The 21,251-nt window shown below is 44.6% G+C and overlaps 1 protein-coding gene and 1 pseudogene across 5 annotated transcripts in view; both read right to left on the bottom strand.

Annotated features, from left to right (window-relative positions):
* LOC120891455 (uncharacterized) overlaps positions 1 to 748 on the bottom strand; it is a 43,611-nt gene extending 42,863 nt beyond the window's left edge. For 3 of the 4 annotated variants that reach the window (XR_013433949.1, XM_078037335.1, XM_078037333.1), the window contains exon 1: positions 507 to 643. The gene's annotated coding sequence lies outside the window, so the exon portion shown is untranslated. Of the gene's footprint in view, positions 1 to 506 lie in introns of all 4 variants that reach the window. The other variant, XM_078037334.1, reaches the window with a different exon arrangement.
* On the bottom strand, positions 4 to 15,811 carry LOC144374576 (E3 ubiquitin-protein ligase TRIM35-like; annotated as a pseudogene). The gene is made up of 6 exons (XR_013433948.1): positions 15,252 to 15,811; positions 9,048 to 9,137; positions 5,335 to 5,555; positions 2,704 to 2,726; positions 1,767 to 1,885; positions 4 to 908 (listed from the first exon to the last, which is right to left on the bottom strand). The product of XR_013433948.1 is annotated as an E3 ubiquitin-protein ligase TRIM35-like (transcript).
* Between the last annotated feature and the right edge of the window lie 5,440 nt (positions 15,812 to 21,251).

The following is a 21,251-nucleotide window of genomic DNA, read 5'->3' as shown; positions in this document are numbered from 1 at the left end:
GAAAATAATAAAACCTACATTTTAAAACAGGCCTGTTCTAGAAGTAAACATTTTCTCCAGAAATTCTCAAATGAGGACTTAAAAATTCACACCCTGGGTAGAGCCTGGACCCAATGAGATACTTCCTGGATGGCTTTTAACTGAACAGAGAAGAGACCAAAAATAAAGAAAAGGCATAGCCCTAGAGTCACAAAAAAAGGCAAGACAGAATGGCAGAGGATGCTGGCACCTCACAAGGTAGTGGGCAGAGGTGCCAAGGCTGAGGATGGGCTTCAGGAAGAGGTAGGAATAAAGCAGGCCCACGGGCACAGCATCCAGCAGGCCTGGGCCAGTTCAGACGTCCAGCTCTTCCTTTATAGTGATGTGCAAGGTGCAGATGCTCAAGGGCTCAGGAGGCCCATCACCCCACACACCCCCAAGGTAAAAGTAGGGCCGCACCTCCCAGAAGCATACATGGAAGGTGTATAGGTGGCAGTTATGTTCAGCATCATAGAAGGACAGCTCACCCTCTTCGCACTCCAGCTCCACACATAGGTGGCGCAGGATGGTCAGGACCAGGGGCGAGGTGGCTGGGTCCGAGGTCACACAGTGGTCCCCCTCCACACCCTGCGTGCGGCACACGTACCAGAAGCCAGAGCGTGTGTCATGGTAGCAGCTGTGTGAGTGGCCTTCTGCACCTGTATCTGGCTGCACCCGCACCACACCCATCCGCCAGCTCTGCAGGTCACCCAGGGCCACCTCCCAAGCATGGGATCCTTGAGAGAAGGTGCAGGATCCCAGCAGGCAGGGTGCTGAGGAGAAACTCTGGTTTTCCACCTGTAGGCAGTAGCCATGGTTGGTGACGCTGGTGAGGTCATCAGACACCGAGAGCCAGCCTGCTGCAGTGTTGGGATAGAAGCTGAAGGGCACTGAGGGCAGAAGGGGGACAGTTAGCAAACCTGATACTCTCCCACCAGCCACACCAGGTGGTGTCCCCAGGGCCCCAAAATGACCATCTCAGTTCTAGTTTCCCTGGGTTGATGGAAATCATGGGTTCAAATGTAAAGGCCAAAATATATGTGAAAATCCTAACCCCCACCCAGTGGCCCAGAATGTGCCTTTATTTGGAAATGGGCATTACTATAAATACAGTTATAGTAATAAATACTTAACTGTATTTATTACTATAAATACAGTTAAGACAAAGTCAGACTGGAGCAGGGTGGAACTTGAACTCACCTTGACTGTGCCCTTATAAAAAGGGGAATGGACACAACACATGAGGGGAAAAGCCATGTGGCAGAGGGTAGAGGGTGAGGTGCTACAGCTGCAGGCCAAGGGCAGCCAGGCCTGCCAGCCAACACCAGAAGCTAGAAGAGACACGGAGGGCCCCTGCCACAGGTTTCAGAGGACCACAGCCCTGCTGTCACCTGAGCATGAGCTTCTAGCCTTCACAACCAAGAGAGAATGGGTTTCTGTCATTTAAAGCACCTCATGTGTGGTCCTTTGGTGACCTTGGATGGAGAAAGCCTTTCATTAAACACGTTACAGTTCTGAATAGAGGAAGTATTTCTCTTTCTGAAGAGGACAGAGGGTCAGGGCCTCTATAGGAAGGTGGTCTGCCAGGAGGGGCTGCAGCCATCAGGCAGGAGGGAGATGACCAGGGTCAAGGGCCTGCTGGGAGGTCAGTGGAGAGAATGGGTAGCGCCTGACAGAGTGGAGCTTGGCAGCTCTATGCTAGCATGAAGTACCTTCCCTGGGCGCGAACACTTCCCAGAACCCCTTACCAGATTTGATGGAACTGATCATCTTCTTCCACACATGGTACTGCAGGGAATCCAGGTACCGGCAGGGGTTGATGAGCATGCTGGGCTAGATGGGCTCTAGCTCCACCATGAAGAAAAGCCTGTGGAAGGAGGACTGGGCATGGTGGGTGCAGTTGGGGCAAAGCACCTGGGCTGATCTGGGTTCACTGGAAATGGGCAACAGGCCTTGCTCCCTTGCCTCAGGCCTAGGTTTCCTCACTGCCTTCCCCAAGACAAACCTGATTGGTACAGGAACCGGCTGAGCTGCCACACCCTTCAGGATTCAGTAGACGGCTCATCCCACCCCAGCTGGGAAAAATAGAAATAGGAGGTTCTCCAACACGGATGCCATCCTTATGGACAGAAATCACACTTACACATCTGCTTGTGGCATGTGTAACAAATTGGAAGGGACCTTAACAGTGCTCTACTCCAACAAAACCAAGAGGTCACAGTCCTTTGCTTGAGCACCTCTGGTGACAAGGAACTCACTACTTCCCCTAATTCCCAAAGCCCACTCTTTTATCTTTGGATGGCTCAGACAGGGACATAATTCTTAATTATTCATCTCAGAGAACCTAAAGCCATCAAGGCACAGGACTGTGCAGGACAAGGGCCTGTCCTGAAGCTCTCAGAGGGAGGAGGCTGGTCAAGAAAGATGTCTAAATGTTAGATGGCCACTGAGAAGCATGAGCAGATGCATGCTGCTCTCTCTCCCCTCACAGTGGCTGGAGACACTCCAAGCCAGTCAGAATTGGAGAGCCTCAAAGAAAGGTCTCTCCATCTGGCAGTCCCCACCACTCCCTGTGGATCCCACCAGCTGGCTGCATTACCTGCCTGGCCCTGGAGCCACTGGATTTTGTACCTTTGGTGTTTCTGCCTGCTCTTCCCCTCCCCTCCACCAGACTTGTCAACTTACTGGCGCTTTCAGTGCTTGTGTTTCTGAAAGAAAAGACACAGACACAGACACAGAGAAAGCATGGTAAGTTTCTGACCTTAAGAGGAGCCATGCACCCCATGTTCATGGATCAGAAGACTTAATATTGTTAAGATGTCCATTCTCCCCAAGCTGATCTAGGTATTCAGCAGAATTCCTTTCAAAATCCCAGGTACTTTCTTTGTAGAAACTGATTCTAAATTTCATATGGAAATTCAAGGAACCCCAAAGAGCCAAATAATCTTTAAAAAGAAGAGTAAAGTTTAAGGACTCACACTCCCCAATTTCACAGCTTATTATAGAGCAACAATAGTCAAGAGAGTGCAGGACTAGCATGTGGGCAGACGGGGAGATAAATGGAAGGAACAGAAATGAAAGTCCAGAAGTAAACCCTCACATTCACTGTCATCCAATTATCTATGAGGACAGCAAAATCATTTAAGAGAGGAATGGTCTTTCCAACAAATTGTAAAAATTATTAAAGTACACACTAAATTGTTAAAGGTGGACCCTAACTTGATGCCATATTTTAAAAAATGACATAAAATACATCAAAGGCCTAAATATAGAGCTAAAACTGAGAAAGAACTTGTGCCTAGAACACAAAGAATTTTTACAACTGACAAAGAAACAACCTAATTAAAAATGGATAAAACAGTAGAATTGATACTTTTCCAAAGAAGATCTACAAATGACCAATAAGCATATGAAATGATGCTAAATATTATTAGCCATCATGAAATGCAAATCAAAATAATGAGATACCACTTCAAACTCAATGGGATGGCTACTTAAATATATATATATATATATATATATATATATATATATATATAGAGAGAGAGAGAGAGAGAGAGAGAGAGAGAGAGAGAGAGAGAAGGATGTAGAGGATGTAGAGAAAGTAGAATCATTATTCACCGCTGATGGCAATATAAAACAGTGCATTTGCCTTGCAAAAGAATCTGGCAGCTCTTCAAAGGGTCAGAGTTACCAAAGAAGCTAGCAACATCCAAGAGAAATGAAAACATGTACATATAACTGGTACATTAGTTGGGTGTGGTGGTGTGTGCCTGTCATCCCAGGGACTTGGGAGGCTGAGACAGGATCACAAGTTCAAGGCCAGCCTCAGCAACTTAGACCTCAAGCAAGTCAGCCAGACTGTCTCAAGATTGGAAAAAAAAAACTAGCACTAGGGATGTAGCTCAGTGGTAAAAGCACCCTGGGTTCCACTCCCAGTACAAAACAAACCAAAACACTGGTATATGAATGTTTATAGCCCTATTACTACAAGAGCAAAAAGTAAAAACAACCCAAATAATCACAAATTGATGAACAGATAAAATGTAATATACAATATAATAATATCATTCCACCATAACAAGGAAAGAACTATTAGTTGCTAAGACATGGATGAAGTTGCAAAATATGCTGAGTGAAAGAAACCAGTCACAAAGGGTACATATTATATGACTCCATTTATGTGAAATGTGTAAAATAGACAAATTAGGTAGACAAGAGAGATTGGTGGCTGAAAGGCACCAGGACAGGAGGAATAGGGGAGTGACAGCTGAAGGATTTGGAGCTTCTTTTTGGATGGATGAAATGATCTGAAATACAGATTGTCATGATGGTTTCATAACTGTACAGTGCTGAAATCACTGAACTGTATGTTTTAAATAAGCGACAAGCTGGGTGTAGTGGTGTGGGGCTGTAGTTCCAATTACTCGGGAACCAAGAAGGTCACTGGAGCCCAGCAATTTGAAGCCAGCAAAAGCAAAACTGAGATCCTATCTTTTAAAAAACTAAATAACAACAACAAAAAAATGGGTGATTTACACTGTGCAATATATAAATTATATCTCAATAAAGCTGTTATTTAGAAAAACAAAATCACAAACCAAAATCATTGGCAGGATCACAATTTCCTTAGCAGAATCGTCAAAGAAAGAAACAATTTAAATCATTTGAGTGATTCTGTAATCAGTGCCCTCTGGAGACAAGGCATATCATGGCTTGACATGAGGTGGTCAACCCACAAAGGTCCTCCCCAGAATGGGACACACTGCTGGAACACAGTATTTGCTCCCCCCCCCCCCCCGTTCCAGAAGGTGAGCTGTGGGTGGTGAAGAGGATAGTGTGTCATCCTGATCACCTTGATTTACAAACCAGCCTTCAAGTTACAGAAACTTCTCTGCAGGGCCCAATAATGCAATCAACCAAAGCGAGAAAAAATAAACTCAATGGCATCTGTTTTTTTTAAGTGAGAATGGAATCATTCTTAAGAGAGAACAAGCCATATTTTAATATGAAAAAAATATGGTTTTGAAAGACTACGTTTACTAGGTGTAGAGAGATAAGAAACCAAAGATGTCACAAAAGCAAAGAGAACAGGGGGAGTGAGAGAGAGAGACATGGGGAGAGCAGGGGAGAGAAGAGGCTGGAGACGCCACCCCTGTCACGCCCCTGGCCTCTGACAAGCAGCACACCAATGCCATACCTCAGGACCAAAGCCAAGAGGTCACAGGAAGACTGGCATGGCGGGGCTGGTGACCATGGTTCTCTAGTCCCTGAACATCTGGCCCCATCACAAAACATAGCAGCCATGCTCCTCACCATAAGAAAAGAGACATCATCTTCCTTCAGTTCCATCTGCAGCCGCTTGATCTTGTGGGCCAGCACCTCTGTCTCTTCTATGAGTTGCTTCATCTTCTCATCAGCCAGGAGCTGCTTCTGCCTGGTCTCCTGGGCCACAGCGTCCAGAACAGCCTGCTCCTTCACCCAAGGAGCTTGTGGAACTCCTGCCCTATACAGACTTCCAGCCCCGCCACCTCCACCTGCAGCAGAGAGCTGGAGTCAGTGACTCAGACCTGGGGAGCCTCTGCTATCCCCGAGCTGGTGACCTTCATACTTTCAGAAAGAATCCTATGTAGAACCCTAGAGATGAAGCATCGATGCAAGACTTGACTAGCACAAATTTATAAGTTTAAATTTCAAATGGGAGAGCATAGCAGCTGTTTTGATAATTTTTTAGAAATCACTGGTCAAGCACAGTGGTGCACGCCTGCAATCCCAGTGATTGGGAACACTGAGGCAGGAGGGTTTCAAGTTCAAGATTAGCCTCAGCAACTCAGTAAGGCCCTATTCAGCTTAGTGAGACCCTCTTTAAAAAAAAGAAAAAGAAATCATTGCTTATTGATGATAACCCTAGTCCTGTAACCTCCTCACACACAACAGTCTGTATCTCATTTGGGTTCTCAATAGCATGGAAAACCCTGTGTGACAGAAGTGAATTATTTCAAATAGCAACAATTTTTAAAACTTGCTTGCCTTCAAATCTTTTGCCTTTAAATATGTCTGATCAAAAGGTTTTCTAAAACAGTGGGAAGTATTTAACACTCAATCATAAAAATGTGCACATTACAAATCACAACCACAAAAATATTAAAACAATGAGACCCAAACCATAAAAATACTCAGAGAAAAAGCAAAGAAATACTTCTTGCCTGAGAAAAATAAAGAAATTGTTTAGCATAATATGAAACAAAAAAGACTCAATCAATGAGATAAATGAATATATATTAAAGATAAGCTTTAAATGTCAAGACCTTATAAGCAGGGTTAATTAAATACATGCATGTAATTCCAAAATGACTACTGTATAAATGACCCCCCCAAAAAAAAACCCTAAAAATAATTCATTGAAAAAGAAATGACAAACTGGGAAAAATGTTTGCAATATATTCAACAAACTAGTATTAGTCTTAATATACAAAAGCGCTCCAAAAATCCAATGGGAGAAGAGACAAATATTCCAAGAACAAAAAAAGGATATGAATTGGTATTCACATCATTCACAAAAGAAATCTATACTGTGAAAAGATAGGCAAATGAGAAGGGACCACGTAGGAAGAGTGGAATCTACTAATTCTTCTCACACAGGACAAGAAAGGATGGAGCAAAGAGGAAAATTCGGCAAGAGCCGAGGCAGCTCCAGCCACTGTCACACCAGCAGGGACAGCCTCATGGTAAAGGGGTAAACAACAGAATGTATACTCAGCGACTTGGATTCAGACAATTTAATGGGAAAAGCATCCATCCAGCTAGAACTCTGGAGGCCTCAACCTGACCACCTTAAGAACCCTGGCCTCCAAAAGAAGCCTAAGAACTCTCTGCTGCCTGGCAGGGAGAGGTGGATACACCCCCCTTTCCCCTAGTCCAGCCCCACACCCACAAATATAGGTATTCTGATCATGGAAATGTACAGGGAAGCATTCCCCTGGTGTGCAAACTCTCAGAGGGTAAAAGGCACCTTGTTTCCAACCTTTAGAATGCCCTGCAATGTCTCTTAGGATCTAGTAATATAGCTAATATATGTGCAATGTCTAGCTAGTATGGTAACGCCCTGAGAAGCCTGTGTTAGAGGCTCATCAGAGGCTCATCAAACCTCGACCTTGATTGCAGGCACATAGTTCCTAGGAATAAAGGAAATTATTTGCCAGATAACTACAATGTTTCACCAAGCTCTGCTGCTCCTGGAGCTGCCTGCCTAACAGTAACTTTAGACAATGGACTTTCTTGAGAACTGCACAAAGCTCCTACATTGTATACTATAACTGTAAAATTTACTTGCAGAATAAGCAACCTTACTGATACTCTAAACAATAATGTAGTTATGGTACTAATAACCAAACATAACCTATTGGTATAAATAAACGTGGCCACTTGGACACCTTCCCTTTATTATTTTTTTACACACAAAGCCAGCCAAACAGCTTTGGCCATGACGACATTGGTTACAGGGCAGAAACGAAGCCTGATGACTCCATGAAAGCACCAGAAGAACACCACAAACGGTGTCCTCTAGCAAGGGCAGGCTGCAATCTCATTTGTGGACTGGAATCTTGGTCTGTACTCATGGCTCTGACCTAAGATGATCAAATGGTGCCACTCTGTCAACTCAACTTCTTTGTCTCCAAAACATCACAAACATTGAATGGCCTCTCTCTGTGGGCACTCAGATGCATTACCTTATAGCAAAGTTTCACAAAAATCCTAGGAAGATGGAATTTCTTTCTACAGGTGAGTGCATGAGTTTGGTGGGGGCCAAGGGATCTGCCTGTAAATACAGGGTTGGATTTCCAAGGTCAGCCTGCAGCTTACTACCCTGGACTCTGTATTTCACAGCCTCGACTCCTGCTCTACTCCTCCAGCTTGGGACAGGCTGGTTTCTGACTGTCTCACTTACCCTGGCTCTGGTCTGTCACCTTCTGAGAGATGACTGCTTCTAGTAATTACCACTCAGCTGCACTCATCTCAGCCACAGCTGAAGTCCCTACAGTGTCTGAGTGGCCAAGGACTGGGCTCAGGGAAGCCTCCTAATATCTAGCCATGGAACCAGCCACAAGCTCATTACTGGTCCCCTGCAGGTGCCCAGAACTTTCAGACATTGAGAATGTGCTCACTTTCCTTGTATTTTGATGACAGGGGACAAACTAGAAAACAACAAGGTAATGAAGTGTCTTGAAGAAAATGAGGGAGATCTGAAGCCGGGTAAAAGGGAAGGGCTAGTCTGGGTAGCAGCAGGGAAAATTCCCAAGGAACGTGTAAGCTGAAATTTTAATGGCATCTTTGACTATAGGGCCAGGGGAACAGCTTTAGCTAATTTAAGGGACAGAGAAGGCCACAGAAATGACAGAAGCACAGAGCACCAAGCCACAGAACAGCAGATGAACTTGGGGAAGGCAAGGGGCAGACCACAGCCTTGGCCATGGGAAGGAGTCTGGACCACAGTCTGGGGCATGGAATTACACTAGGCGATTTTAAGCAGAGGAATGACACAGCAATGTGCTTTTCCAAAAGACCACTGGAGTGCTTGGAGAGTGGAAAGAACAGAACAAAGAACAGAAAACCAAGAACAGAAGCAGGGAGCAGCCAGGAAGGAGGAGCAGCAATGCAGGTGGATTTCGATGGACATGTATGGTTCAGAGACAGGGAACAGGGCTGTGGTGGAATGGACATGAGCACTAAAAGGAAACCTGGAATCACAGGAATCGCAGGGGCTTGCACGGAGTGAATGGCGAAATGCAGCACACACTGAGGTTATTATTAAATGACAGTGCAATGGCATGGGTGGCTTCTTAAGCCATGCCTGTGCTGCTGGTGTGCCATGCCCAGGTCTTCAGTGATGCAGTGTAGCCCAGTCAGCAGCTGAGAACAAGGCTGTATGACACTTCCAAGTCCACAGCTAGCCCACAGGAGGCATCAACAGAGCCAAGGCCAACCTTCCCCTGCTTCTCCCTGGCTGCACGCTGGGTCCAAGCACTCACCTGATTGTGCTTGGCCTCCTAGGATCGTCACATGGCCCAGAAGGCCTTGGCTTTCTCCTGCAGCGTGTACTCCATGTTTCTACACTTGGCCTGATGTGGGGAATGAGAAGGAGGCAGGGAGGCAAGTTAGGACTGGAGGCCAAACAGGGAGGACAAACACCACATTTATAACTGGAATTCCACTTTGACAAGAGCATGAAAACAGCATTTACTGAACCTGGTCCATGCCAATCCCCTGGGGCATAGCTGAATGTTAGTCCTGATCTCAAATCATTTCTTTATAATGCTCAGGGCCCTCAGATGTCCTGTAGCCAAGCTCCCTTGTCCTATGCCCGGTACAGGGAACAGGGAACAGGGCTGAGGAGGTAGAGGGGCCTGTTGTCTCTCAAGCTGCCATAATACAGCACAGAAAGGCATCCTGCTCAGCCTGGGACTGGTCCAGGCTGAGCTGAGTCCCTGAGCTGTGGGGATAAGACAGGGGGAGGACCACAGGCTCCCTTTAAAATGTTCCAGACTGTACTGGTCTGAAGTCACTAATCTTAGGGGGTCTGACCCCCTCATTTCCCATCAAATGAAGTTATTTCCCATGAGGCCTTCTCTACACATTTCCCTCCAGACCCCGCCTTCTCTTGACATTCTCATATTGCTTAGATCATGTGACAGACTTTAATTGTCAAATTCAAATATTTATCTCTTCAGTAGTTTTTGTTTTCTAAATTTTAATTATTGCTTCTGAACTTTCTGGACTCCCTGAGAACACTGTAAATTTTAGGTTGGATTCCTACCTTTTCATCTACATTGTGAGAAACCCTTTCATATATTTTCTTTTGGAAAAACAGTAAATATTCTAATAATAATAATTGAATATTACTAATATTAGATTAATTCTAATAAAAATAATAATGATTCTAATAATAGTACTGGTAAATTACCATCACCATTTATGGAGCGCCTACATGTAGCAGAGACAATGCTAATTACTTAATACCAGTTTCCTACCCGATAAGAGGGATATCACTATGGAGCTCATGGGTTGACAAATCAGTGCATGTCAAGGGCTGAGAAGCGGGCAGGCACACAATACGTGCTGCAAGGTCTAGCTCTTAGTACCAATAAGTGCCACTTGTGAGCCAAGAAATTTAATTCTCCTACCAGATGTTCCAGGTTTCTTAATGTATAGAATAAATGGTAAGATAACCTCATCTAGATCTCATCCTTATCCAACTCCAATTTGTTTTCCAGATCTTTCTTCTCCCCTGATATGCAGACTCATCACACAATAGGTGTTTACCATGCTGCCTACTGCTGGGACCTCTTCACTCAGGAGCCACAGTGGGCAATTGAGACTCCCTCTCTGCCGGGGCCACAGGCTTATCAAGGAGACAATGAACATCCTCTATTGAAACTAGGCATCTGCCAGGCTTGAATTGAAAGCTGAGGACCCAGAAAGTAGTGAGTAGTTAGGAAAGGGTAGAAAGAACTAGAAGGGGAATGTCTTAGTCCATTTTCTGTTTTCAGTAATACAACAGCATAGGATAAGCTATTAGGAAACAGGCTGATTCTGGCTCAGAGTTCTGAGCTGAGACTTAGGGCCATGTCTGGTGATAGTCTTCCAGGATAGCTGAGTTCCAGTATGGGTGAGGGCATCACGCAGTGGGAAATAGGAAGTGCATGTGAATCCTGTTTCTTCCCTTCTCATAAAGCCACCAGAATGGTGGGGGCTCTGACACTCCTATATAGTCCTACTCAAAGGTTTCACCTCTAAACACCAGTCACATTAAGTTTCTACCCTCTTAATACCTTGCAATGGAGATTAAATGTCAACCTTTGTTTTTGGAGAGGATGAACCACATGCAAACTATGGTGGGGAGACCTCTGAATATGGCTAAGAGTAACTGGAATCCCTGAGTTGACACTTCTCATGCTGATTCTGAGAAGGTAGCCCCAGGCAGGGGACCAAGGCTTCAGACCTATGTCAAAGTCCAGAGGCATGTATAAGAAAGGGGTCTAGACAAGGCAGTTAGAGGCCTGGGCCTCCAAGGGAGTTTGGAGTGTGTCTGGTATTGAAAACACTAAACTTGAGTTCTGACCCAAGAATTTTATCATGTTTATCCCAAAGCTTCAAGAAGTGCATGAATGAATTTTCCCAAGTTTCCATTTTCTCATTAGTATATGTAACTATCTTCACAGTCCCCTGGAAGGGTCTGTGTCTGAGTAGTTTGTGGATTTGCAAGTAGTGTAAGAGTATTCTGAGATAGTGTTTTCATTGAATGATGAACCAAAAAAACCCACCAAGATAAGCACATCCTGAGTCACCTCATACACAGTGTGACACATGCTCTTGGTTCCTACAACATCAGCACTAGCATGTGTAAATGTGTTAATGATTACCAGGCACTAGTCTGTATGAGTGTCATGGTCTTGGCCTAATGAGGGAAGAACAATACACTCAGCATGTAGAGGGTGTATGGGTGCTGTAAGCTGGCCAACCATGTGCATCAACTGAGTTTGAGTTTCTGAGTTCTTCAAACAGGGAAGCTTTGACTCCTGAATCAAGGCAGCACTTGGAACACAGTAAAGAGAATCAATCAAAAGGATCTCTGCCAAGAGTAGAGATTTAGTTTCAGCAAAATAAAATCTTGTAATTAATATTTTAACTGGAATTGTACAGATCCTAATTTTGCTTGGACTTAATCTGGCAACTTCCTTTGATTTATTGCATATCTGTGATATAGGCAAGAGCAATTTATATGTTTTGTGTTTGTGTGCACCTACGTGGTAACATATTTAAGCCACATTATTGGAACACTTTTTCCTTTAAGAAGAGCAAGCACGTTGTTCAGGTTTGAGAAACACTGCGCTCCAGGACTTCCTAAGGTCCCCCAAGCACTTGTTTTCTTTCTAGAGCTCTGTTTAAACATTTCCGTTATATCCAAAATCTCCTAAGTCTTTTTGGTCATATCTCCCTGTGCTGAGGACACCAGGCAAGCTCTTTAACATGCCCTTGGATGCCCTGTGGGATCTGTCCCAAACTTCTTCATTCCTCATGTAGAATGTCCTTAGGTCACTGCAGGCCCCACCCTATGCCTCCACTACTGCTACTGACCTTCCTTTACTCCTCTGGGCCTTCAGGTCTGGTGAAATCAGTTGTTCAGAGGCTCCTTACTCAACAGATGGAAAAAGTAGGCCCTCCTCTTAGAATGTCCCATCCTTCACTGAAACTTCAATTATTAGTGAGAGTATTCAACTGTGCCTGTCAACTTCACCCAGGCAGGGTCTCTAGGATTGAACTGTATTCTGCTGGACACACTGTGCCCAGCACATTGCAAGTGTTCAACCTACCTGCTCTCTGCACACTGACAATGATCAACAGCCACCCAGATGCCTGATTATCCAAACACAGTTGGCTGCCCACAGCTCTGGGATCAGAGCACAAGCAGCACTGAGAGAAGGCTCTCTAAAAGCCAATGACCAGAGCACAGACCAAACTAGGCCCAGGGGAAGTCTAGCTACTAGTTCTGTGACTTTGGCAGTTACTTAAACTGAGACTGTCTTTATACTGTACCTCATTACACTGTAAGATAGGGATAACACTACTAACTACAGTAAGCTGAAATGCCCCGCAACCCTGCAAAGCCCAAGTTCTAATCAATACAACCGTAAATGTTATGGCAAAAGGGATTTTGCAAATGACGGAATTAAGGATCTTGATATGGGGAGATTCCTCTGGATACTCTGAGTGGGTCCACCGTAATCACGAGGGCCTTATGAGAGAGGTGGTAGTCAGCCAAGGAAGGCAATAAGATAACTGAAGCAGAAGTCAGAGTCATGCTCCCTAAAGATGGAGAAGACAAGGAAACATGTTCTCCCCTGAAAACTCCAAAAGGAATGCAGCTGTGCAGACAGCTTGAATTTGGGCCTTCTGACCTCTAGGACTACAGTTAACTTATGCTGTTTTAAACCACTGTGTTTGTGCCAGTTTACTGTGACAATGATAAAAAGTTAACACACCCAGCCTTGTTGAACATTTGTGAGCATTACATTTGCTAACATGCACATGCTTAAGAGAATCTAACATTTAGTAAGTTCTCTACAAGTATCCACCCACATGATTTTTAGTTTTGCTTCATCCTTAGATGGTGGCCAAAGTGATCTTTTTTCTAAAACATACTATCTCATCACAATCCCTCGTCTGAGAATCCCACAGGGCTCCCCACAGCCAGCAGGAATTTTGACCTAGCTCCTTCTCACATGGCAGTGGGATGGGAGGGGGGATCCCACACTGCTCCCCCCAGGACCACCACACATGTCCAACCATGCAGAACCATGTCTTGTCTACTAACTCCTGACTTCCCCCTCTAAAACATGAACTTCATAAAATAAGGGGCTATCTCTGGGACCTGGGCACCCAGAACAGGTTTTGGCACACAGGTGCCCTCAGCTCATGTTTGTCTGGTAAATGAATGAGTCCCACCCTGCTTCAGGTGGCCCTGGACTAGACTATTCCCTGCCTCTCAGGCATCACCGTAAGGGCCCACTGGCTTGACACAAGGCTCCATCTGCATCTCCATCCTGCTGTAACCACTGAAATTCTCTAGGTGCCTGGAAAGTCAGGTTTCCTCACTTCCAGACACTACTGTCTCTGCCATATACCCTCCCTCATTCCTTCCCCTGGCTAATACCTCCATAGCACTCAGGTCTCTCCTGGAAGCTCCTTGAGGGTGAGAATTCTCTATCTCATCTCCTGCAGCTCTTCTAGGACCTATCAGGGCAAGGCATCTGCTACTTAAGAAAGCTGTCACGGACCCTCATGCTTCCTGGCCCCAGGCTCACTGCTCTTGAATCCTGGCTTGGGGCTTGGCTCCAAACTGGGGAGGGTCTGTGAGTGTTCCTGGCCTTGACTCCCACCCATCTCCTGATCTGCAGCTCTGCCAGCCCCATGAGAATTAGTCACACCTTGACTCATGGTCCCACTATCTAGACCCCAGTTCCCAGTGAGCCCAGCACTTTCTCCAGCTGTCTCAAATCAGTATCCATCACTTCTGCTAGTGGGAGTGCATAGGAGTCACAGGGTCACTCAATCAAACAAGCATAATGATGGCATTCCTGAGTTCTCTTTCACTTGAATATGCCAAAATGTGTGTGGAACTATAACAAAATTATTTCTTAATAAAGGCACTGCAAAGAAAGGAGAGGGTGTGTGTGGAGTACCTCCTTCTGGACAGACAGCTTCCTGCAAGCTAACCAGTGTTCTCCAAACTGTTGGTCTGATACATGCATTAGTGATAAAACAAATTTACTGCTTCTTTCCCTTTTGAGTGCTGGGGATGGGACCCAGGACCTCATACACACCAGGCAAAAGCTCTACAAATGAGACACATCCCCAGCTCCAAATTTTAGTGTTTTCACATTGTGTAACTTCTTCCAGAGTACAATGGGCATTTCCAGAATTTTAGTTTTATTTTTTTACATATATATGGGTGATGTAGGGTGTGACTCATTCATTCACAGACAAATGAGCCGAAAATGAATATGTTTCTAAGGGCTAAAGTCTAAATATTTCTGAAAAATTCTTAGCTAGGTTAACCCTTATTTTCTAATCACTTTTTCCTTTCTATAACAAAGACTCCTCCACATTACTTTTACCCTGTAAGTTGTTCCCTGGTTTATGCCTATTGGAACTCTACGCATTAAGATGCTAAAAGAATGATAGAGAACCAACCAGTGGGCCTGAGCCAAGGGCCTCTCCTGGTAGTTACACAAACTTCGGGATCAGCTGAGGACGGTGACTGAGCTGCTGAAACCTTAAGGCTCTACATCCCTTGCCAGGTCCTGGGCTCCTCCCCACTTCTAAACTGAGGGTTCGTGGGCTACCCACACTGGTGCAGCTCAGAGGGACCTGGCCACCTCTGCTGGCTGGGCCAGGCCACTCAGAAAGGGGCAGGGCTGTCTGGAGAAGGTCGCTGACCCTGTATCCCACTTCCTGTTTGCACTCTCTGACCCATCCTGGGCCGGCCTTGAAGAAGGCAGACCCAATAGATAACCACATTCGCGGTGGTTATTCGGAGCTGGAGCGAGGATCCCTGGAGGCCTGAGCACGCGCAGCGCTAGCAGGCTGGAGGTCAGAGCCCTGGTGCGGGGATGTGGTCCAGCCCCGGCCACCACGTGTGCGCTGGATCACTGGGCGCTCACCGCCACGCTTACCTGAAAGTCGTGGTCAGTGTCCTTCACTGGCTGCACGTGATGTCCCCGGTGCGGGGGTCGGTCTGGCATGAGCAGCAAGCAGCTCCTTGTCCTCCAGGCAGAAGAGACTCAACTGGCCGCGGCGCAAGCGGCAGAGGCACAGGGAAGAGGGGCCTGTCCAGCGCGCGTCCTCGGCCTCCTCGCGCAGCAGCTTCTCCACCAGGTTGTTCAGGGTGTGGTTGGTGCGCAAGTTGGCGGGCGACGCCCGGTCCTCGCTCACCGGGCATGTGAGCGCCATTTGCACTTCCCTTAGCGGCTCATGCACCCACTGCAGAAGTTGTGGCCACAGTGCAGTGTCACCGCATTGCAGAAGGGGTCGCAGCAGACGGCGCAGAGCAGCTCCTCTTTGAAGGAGCCGGAAGGCGCGGGGGAAGCGGCGGGTCCGGGCTCCATGACCCATGAGCTGCGAGCTCCAGCATCCGTAACTTTGGCTTGCGTCCCTCCCAAACCGCTAAGCGGCCGACTGCGGGGCGGCAGGCAGTGCCCGACCCCTTCCTCTCACAGCGGTGAAAGGCAGCGGCGCTGGCCAATCGCGAGTGATCGGCTGGTTCCGCCCCACTTCCTGTTTGCGCGAGCTGGCTGTAGCCGCCTTCTGCCTAAGGGCACCTCCACCAGCCGCGCAGTGGCGCCCTGGTGTCACTGGACGCCTGCGTCCTTATTGAAGTGGGAAATGAAGTCTAGGAAGTCCTTCCTTAACTGAGTCCCGGAAACCTCTGGCCCGGGACATGGGAGACATCCAGGATCCTGACTTGGTTCCCAAGTCGTGGCTGGGTCTTAAAGCAGCTTCGGTGGGCTAGCGCTTAGAGTGTCGGTGCCTTCGTAAAGGCTTGTCACTCAAGCCATTGTCCATCACTTCTTTTGGCCAGTCTTCTGGCCTGGAGGAAACAGGCGAGGAGAGCGGGTGGTGGGAAGGCCTCTGAGAAGACAGAAGACGCGGTTCTTGTCCCGGGGTTGAATGAGTCTAGTGTTTCAGGATGTGTTTGCTTGTGAGGAAAATGACTGTAACCTATCTGGTCCCTATGAAATGTGAGGCTGAAAGTGAGATAAGGGTGGAGCGTGCTCCTGACATCAAGCAGGTCTCCATTAAAGCAAAGGAATAAAAGACTTCTTTGAACTAGAATTCAAGCTGAATTCCTGCGAGGTTTGCAGGGCTGAGCCCCTCTGATTCCCCTTTCCTGCATCAGTATGATTATTTTGCAGCTTTCACATGTAGGATACTGTTCACATGCGGTGCTTCCATTCCTGGTTTCTGCTGAGAAACGACTCTTGGTGTTGTACACCTGTATGTCTTGAGAGCAGAGGCACTGTCTCAATTTTCCAAGGATATTTCTATGGTGAACAACTTTGGAAGGCAGAAATAATTTCTCCTCCAGATAAAGTTCTGGCAGAACTAGTCCCCATTATAGATTCTAGTTTCCTAAATTTGGGAATTTCTCTTCTATAATGCAACCTACTGGGGCCCTCATCACAAAGACTTGTGGGAATTGAGGCTCAGGAAATTGGCCCAGAAACAAAGCTGACTACACTTACTGCTGTTATGAATTGTCCTTTGTCTCTGACCCAGTGGACTCATATTTCCTACCTGCATTCATGAAACTGTATCAAGTTAACTGCTTGAAAGTAGGATAAAATTTCAAACCCTTTACAATACTAGATAATTTTCTTCCAAACTTCTTCAGAATAGCCCTTTTCTCATAGGGAATGCACATCACTAATTTTCATTGCCTTCAGTATTTCTTTTCTTGATCTATATTCACCTGGGGAGCTTTGTAAATGGAGATTCCCAGACCCCATTTCATCCTTCTCACCTCTCTTGGCCAGGAATCTGCATTTTCATTTGATCACCATGTAATTCTCAGGCACACTAAAGTTTGAGAGTCATTGTTCTAGATCTTCTCACCCAACAAATTGTTAGATGTCCTGTGATGGTTACTGGTTCAAAAATGAATATTAGGGCCTGGGGTTGTGGCTTCATGGTAGAGTGCTCGCCTAGCACATGTGAGGCCCTGGGTTCGATCCTCAGCACCACACAGAAATAAATAAATAAAGATATTGTGTCCAACTAAAAAAAAGGTATTTTTTTAAAATGAATTTAGAAGCAATATCTAAAGAAAGCCACAAGATGGGGCTGATAATCCTGCACTACATTTACCACAGACTGGAAAATGCTGTCATGTCATTTTCTTTCATTGTGTCCTCTTACCATGTGTCCCACTTGTTCTGTGAAACTATCTATATTGCTATCTGTGGGTTTCATTCTGTTCTTAAATGATTTTTTTTGTTTGATTTCTATTTTTCTCAGATTCTGAGTGGGACCACAAATCAAAACAAAGATGTAGAGTAGAAATTAACATGTATCTTTTTAACAACAATCAAAAGTTAACACTAGAGCAATGAGGTTCGCCAGTCCTTTTGGAAATAGGGAAGGGTTATATTCCAGACTCTAGCACTAGCCATGGAGGGGCATGACCTAGGGAATATATTTTATTTTTCTGATTTTCTTTTCCTTAACTGTATAAATAAAGGTAGCATTAATTGCTCCAAGTGTATACCATATCAGACACTGAAACTGTCTAATTCTTTACATAATTTCAGGTAGGAGTGACAAAGATTTTATCTAAAGATCAGAGAAAAGATCTCTAGATAAATTGCAGTGACTATAGCAGTCTGTCACCAACTTTTCTTTCAGTAGAAACACTTCATTCAGAGGTATTTATTAAATTTCATGTCCTCACTATAGTAACTAAACTACTACAGCAATCTACAAAGTTTTCATTGTCTCTACCTTCCCCTACCACATGTCATGTCCCAAGCCAGGTACAGCTATATTTCCAAACTCCTTACCATCAGCTTGAAAATCTGTGTAGAGAGCAATATTTTTTAAAGTGTTCTTAGGCTATAGAGAGAAGAGAGACTAATGTTTTCTGTTGCTATAATTGAGTACCACAAACTGGGAAATTTATTAAGAATATAGATTCTTTAGCTCACAGTTCTGGGGGCTGAGAAATCCAAATTCTAGAAGCGTGGTGCCAGCCTGATAAGCAGCCTCTTGCTGCATTTTAACATGGCAGAGGGAAGCAGGGCACACATGCCAGTAATCCCAGTGACTCAGGAAGCTGAGACAGGATTGTGGGTTCAAAGCTAGCCTCAGCAACTCTGCAAGGCCCTAAGCAGCTTAATGAGAACTTGTCTCACACACACACACACACAAAAAAATTAGGTATGTGGCTCAGTGGTTAAGCATCCTGGGTTCAAAAAAAATGTGGCAGAGGACATCACATGGCCTGATAGCTCAGATCTCTTCATCTTATAAAATCCTCATCTAATCTGAATTATCTACCAAAGATGCATCCTCAAATAACATTGGCATATGAATTTAGGAATTAAGTTTCCAACACAGGAAATTTTAGAGGACACATTCAAACAGAGCAGAGAAGAATGTCCTCTTTTATTTTTAAAGCAGTGAACTAGAAAGTGACTACTGCAAATAAAAGGGAGAGATTGATTACATAAACAAAGCAAGCCCTAACTATGCTGCCTACAGGGAGCCCACTTTACACATAACATACAAATAAAAGTACAAGTATGGAAAAAGATATACCATGTTAGTGCCAATCAAAAGAAAGCTAGCATAGCTGTGTGTATTTATAGGACACAGCAGCTTTCAGATTAAAAATTTATTACAAGGATATGGAACCCAGATGCTGAACAGGAAAGATAGTGGCAGGGCTAACAATAGCACCTTCAGGGACAGCCAGCCAGAGCTGCAGACCTAATGGAGCTCTTTCATCTGTTCTCAAGGACATCTTGTTGGCACATTTTAGTCTGAAACTTGGGGAGTAATAGTGATGACTTAGACCTTGGACCTTCTCTGAGGACTACACCATGGAAACATGGAAGATATGGGGCTCCTAGTTGGTCTGAATCAATGCAGGGAGACCTTCCATAATAAATATGAGTGTTTGGGGCTAGGATTGTGGCTCCGTGGTAGAGCGCTCACCTAGCATGTGTGAGGCCCTGGGTTCGATCCTCAGCACCACATAAAAAATTAAAATAAAGATACTGTGTCCAACTACAACTAAAAAAGAAATTTAAAATAAAGCAATATGAGTGTTTAATGTGAATGACAAGGGAAATATCAGCATAATGAACTGCCTGCCTCCAGATCTGGAGATATAGATATCTTTTATTTTACCCATATGTTTTTCATTTCTTGATCATTTATCATCTTTTAAGATATGTACTTATAATATGTGACATGAAATAATTTAATAAGGGGATGGATTATCTCATAACAGAAAATCTGGAGGCAAAAAGGCCCCAGAGTTGGTTATGTCAGTTCCCTGGATTCTTCTCATCTTTCTAGTCTGCCTGTGGCTCTTCATGTTAGAAAAATAATAAAATGATAGCAAGAGCTCCAGGCATCTTATCCTAATATGAACCAATGTTAATAAATTGAATTCACCTATTTCTTCCCAGGTATGTCTCATTTCTAGAGCTAAGAAACCTTTCCTAAAATTATCTAGAAGACTTCCTCTCACACCTTATTGTCCCGATCTAGGTCACATGCCTGCCTCTAAATTCATCAGTGGCAAGGGGAGTCAGACCTGTATGATTAACTTCAAGCTGTCTGGATTGACCCAAGTCACACTGCAGTAAGAAAAGGAATAAAGATATTTAGAAAGGAGATAAAAGATAAGGAAAAAACTATAATTGTATATCTGAAAGTTCTATGGTCAGATTTACTCCCCAAACCTGTATTTTTTCCTCCAGAAAAGAAATTTCTGATAAATATACAAATCTTAAGGTTACTATAAATTCACTCATCTGTGAAAACTGCCCCATTCTGATTAAAGCTGAAGGTCACTACACAATGTATTTTCAGATTAGATAAAGCAAAAGTGGGTATATTTTAAGGCACATCCCACATGTTATCTAAATAAGAGACAATATCAAACTGAAGATCCTGGAAGAAGCCAAGACTACCATGAACATCTTGCAATCCATGATCAAAGTACTGAATTCACCAGACTGAAGTCATTTCCATATACCTTCCCATACCTACTTCTACAAAGTTTCCTGTAGAAGAAGAACCCGGGATCCCCAAAGCACTTCTTACTCTTGAGATAGTCTGCACTCTGCTCTAAGAATGTGTGTCTTTCCCTTTCCCTTTCAAAAAAAGCTCTTCCTCTTTACTAAAACCTGATGTGTCCTTCAATACTTTTAGGTGATGTGTCAAGAACCTAGAAGGTCAGAATAGGCATCTCTGCCCCTAGATAGACCTCTTTGAACCCCCTTATGGTGACAACATGATGAGGGGGTGGTCATTGAAAAGTGTTTACCTACTATGAAAGAGAGTAAAATCACTTTTATGCAGGTTTTAATATTTACTTATGAGGCATTTCCCCTAAAAGCTCATGTGAAAAACAATTCAAAAATTTTCAGAGGTGAAATGATTAGATTATGATTGTGACCTAATCAGTGAATTAATCAACTAATATGGATTAACTGAATATTAACTATAGGCAGGTAGGGTGTGACTAGAGGAGGTAGGTCACTGGGAAATGCCTCTGGGGAGTTACATTTATCCTTGGAGTCCTTTCTTTCTGCTCCCTAGTTTATATGTCCTGAGCAGCTTTCCTCCACCATGCCCTTATGCCATGATGTCCTGCTTTATGTTGGGCCCAAAGCTATGGATTCAGCTGACCATGAAGTGAACCTCTGAAACCATGAGCCAAAATAAACTTTCTCCTCTATGTTCTTGTCAAGTCTTTGGTCTCAATAATGAAAAGCTAACTAAAATAGAAATTGGTACCAAGAAGTGCAGTCATTGCTATGACTAACCTGACCATGTGCTTGAGAAGCCTTTGGAACTGGTTTGCAGGTGGGAGAACTTAGAAACATTTTGAGATGCAAGCTAGAGATGCTTTAGAATGTTGTAAATGAAGCTTAATGGGTGAT

The sequence above is a fragment of the Ictidomys tridecemlineatus genome, unplaced genomic scaffold (assembly GCF_052094955.1).
Source record: "Ictidomys tridecemlineatus isolate mIctTri1 unplaced genomic scaffold, mIctTri1.hap1 Scaffold_75, whole genome shotgun sequence".
Classification (NCBI taxonomy): Eukaryota; Metazoa; Chordata; class Mammalia; order Rodentia; family Sciuridae; genus Ictidomys; species Ictidomys tridecemlineatus.
Note: the sequence above shows the minus strand (reverse complement) of the source record. Positions and strands in the feature narration are given on the sequence as shown.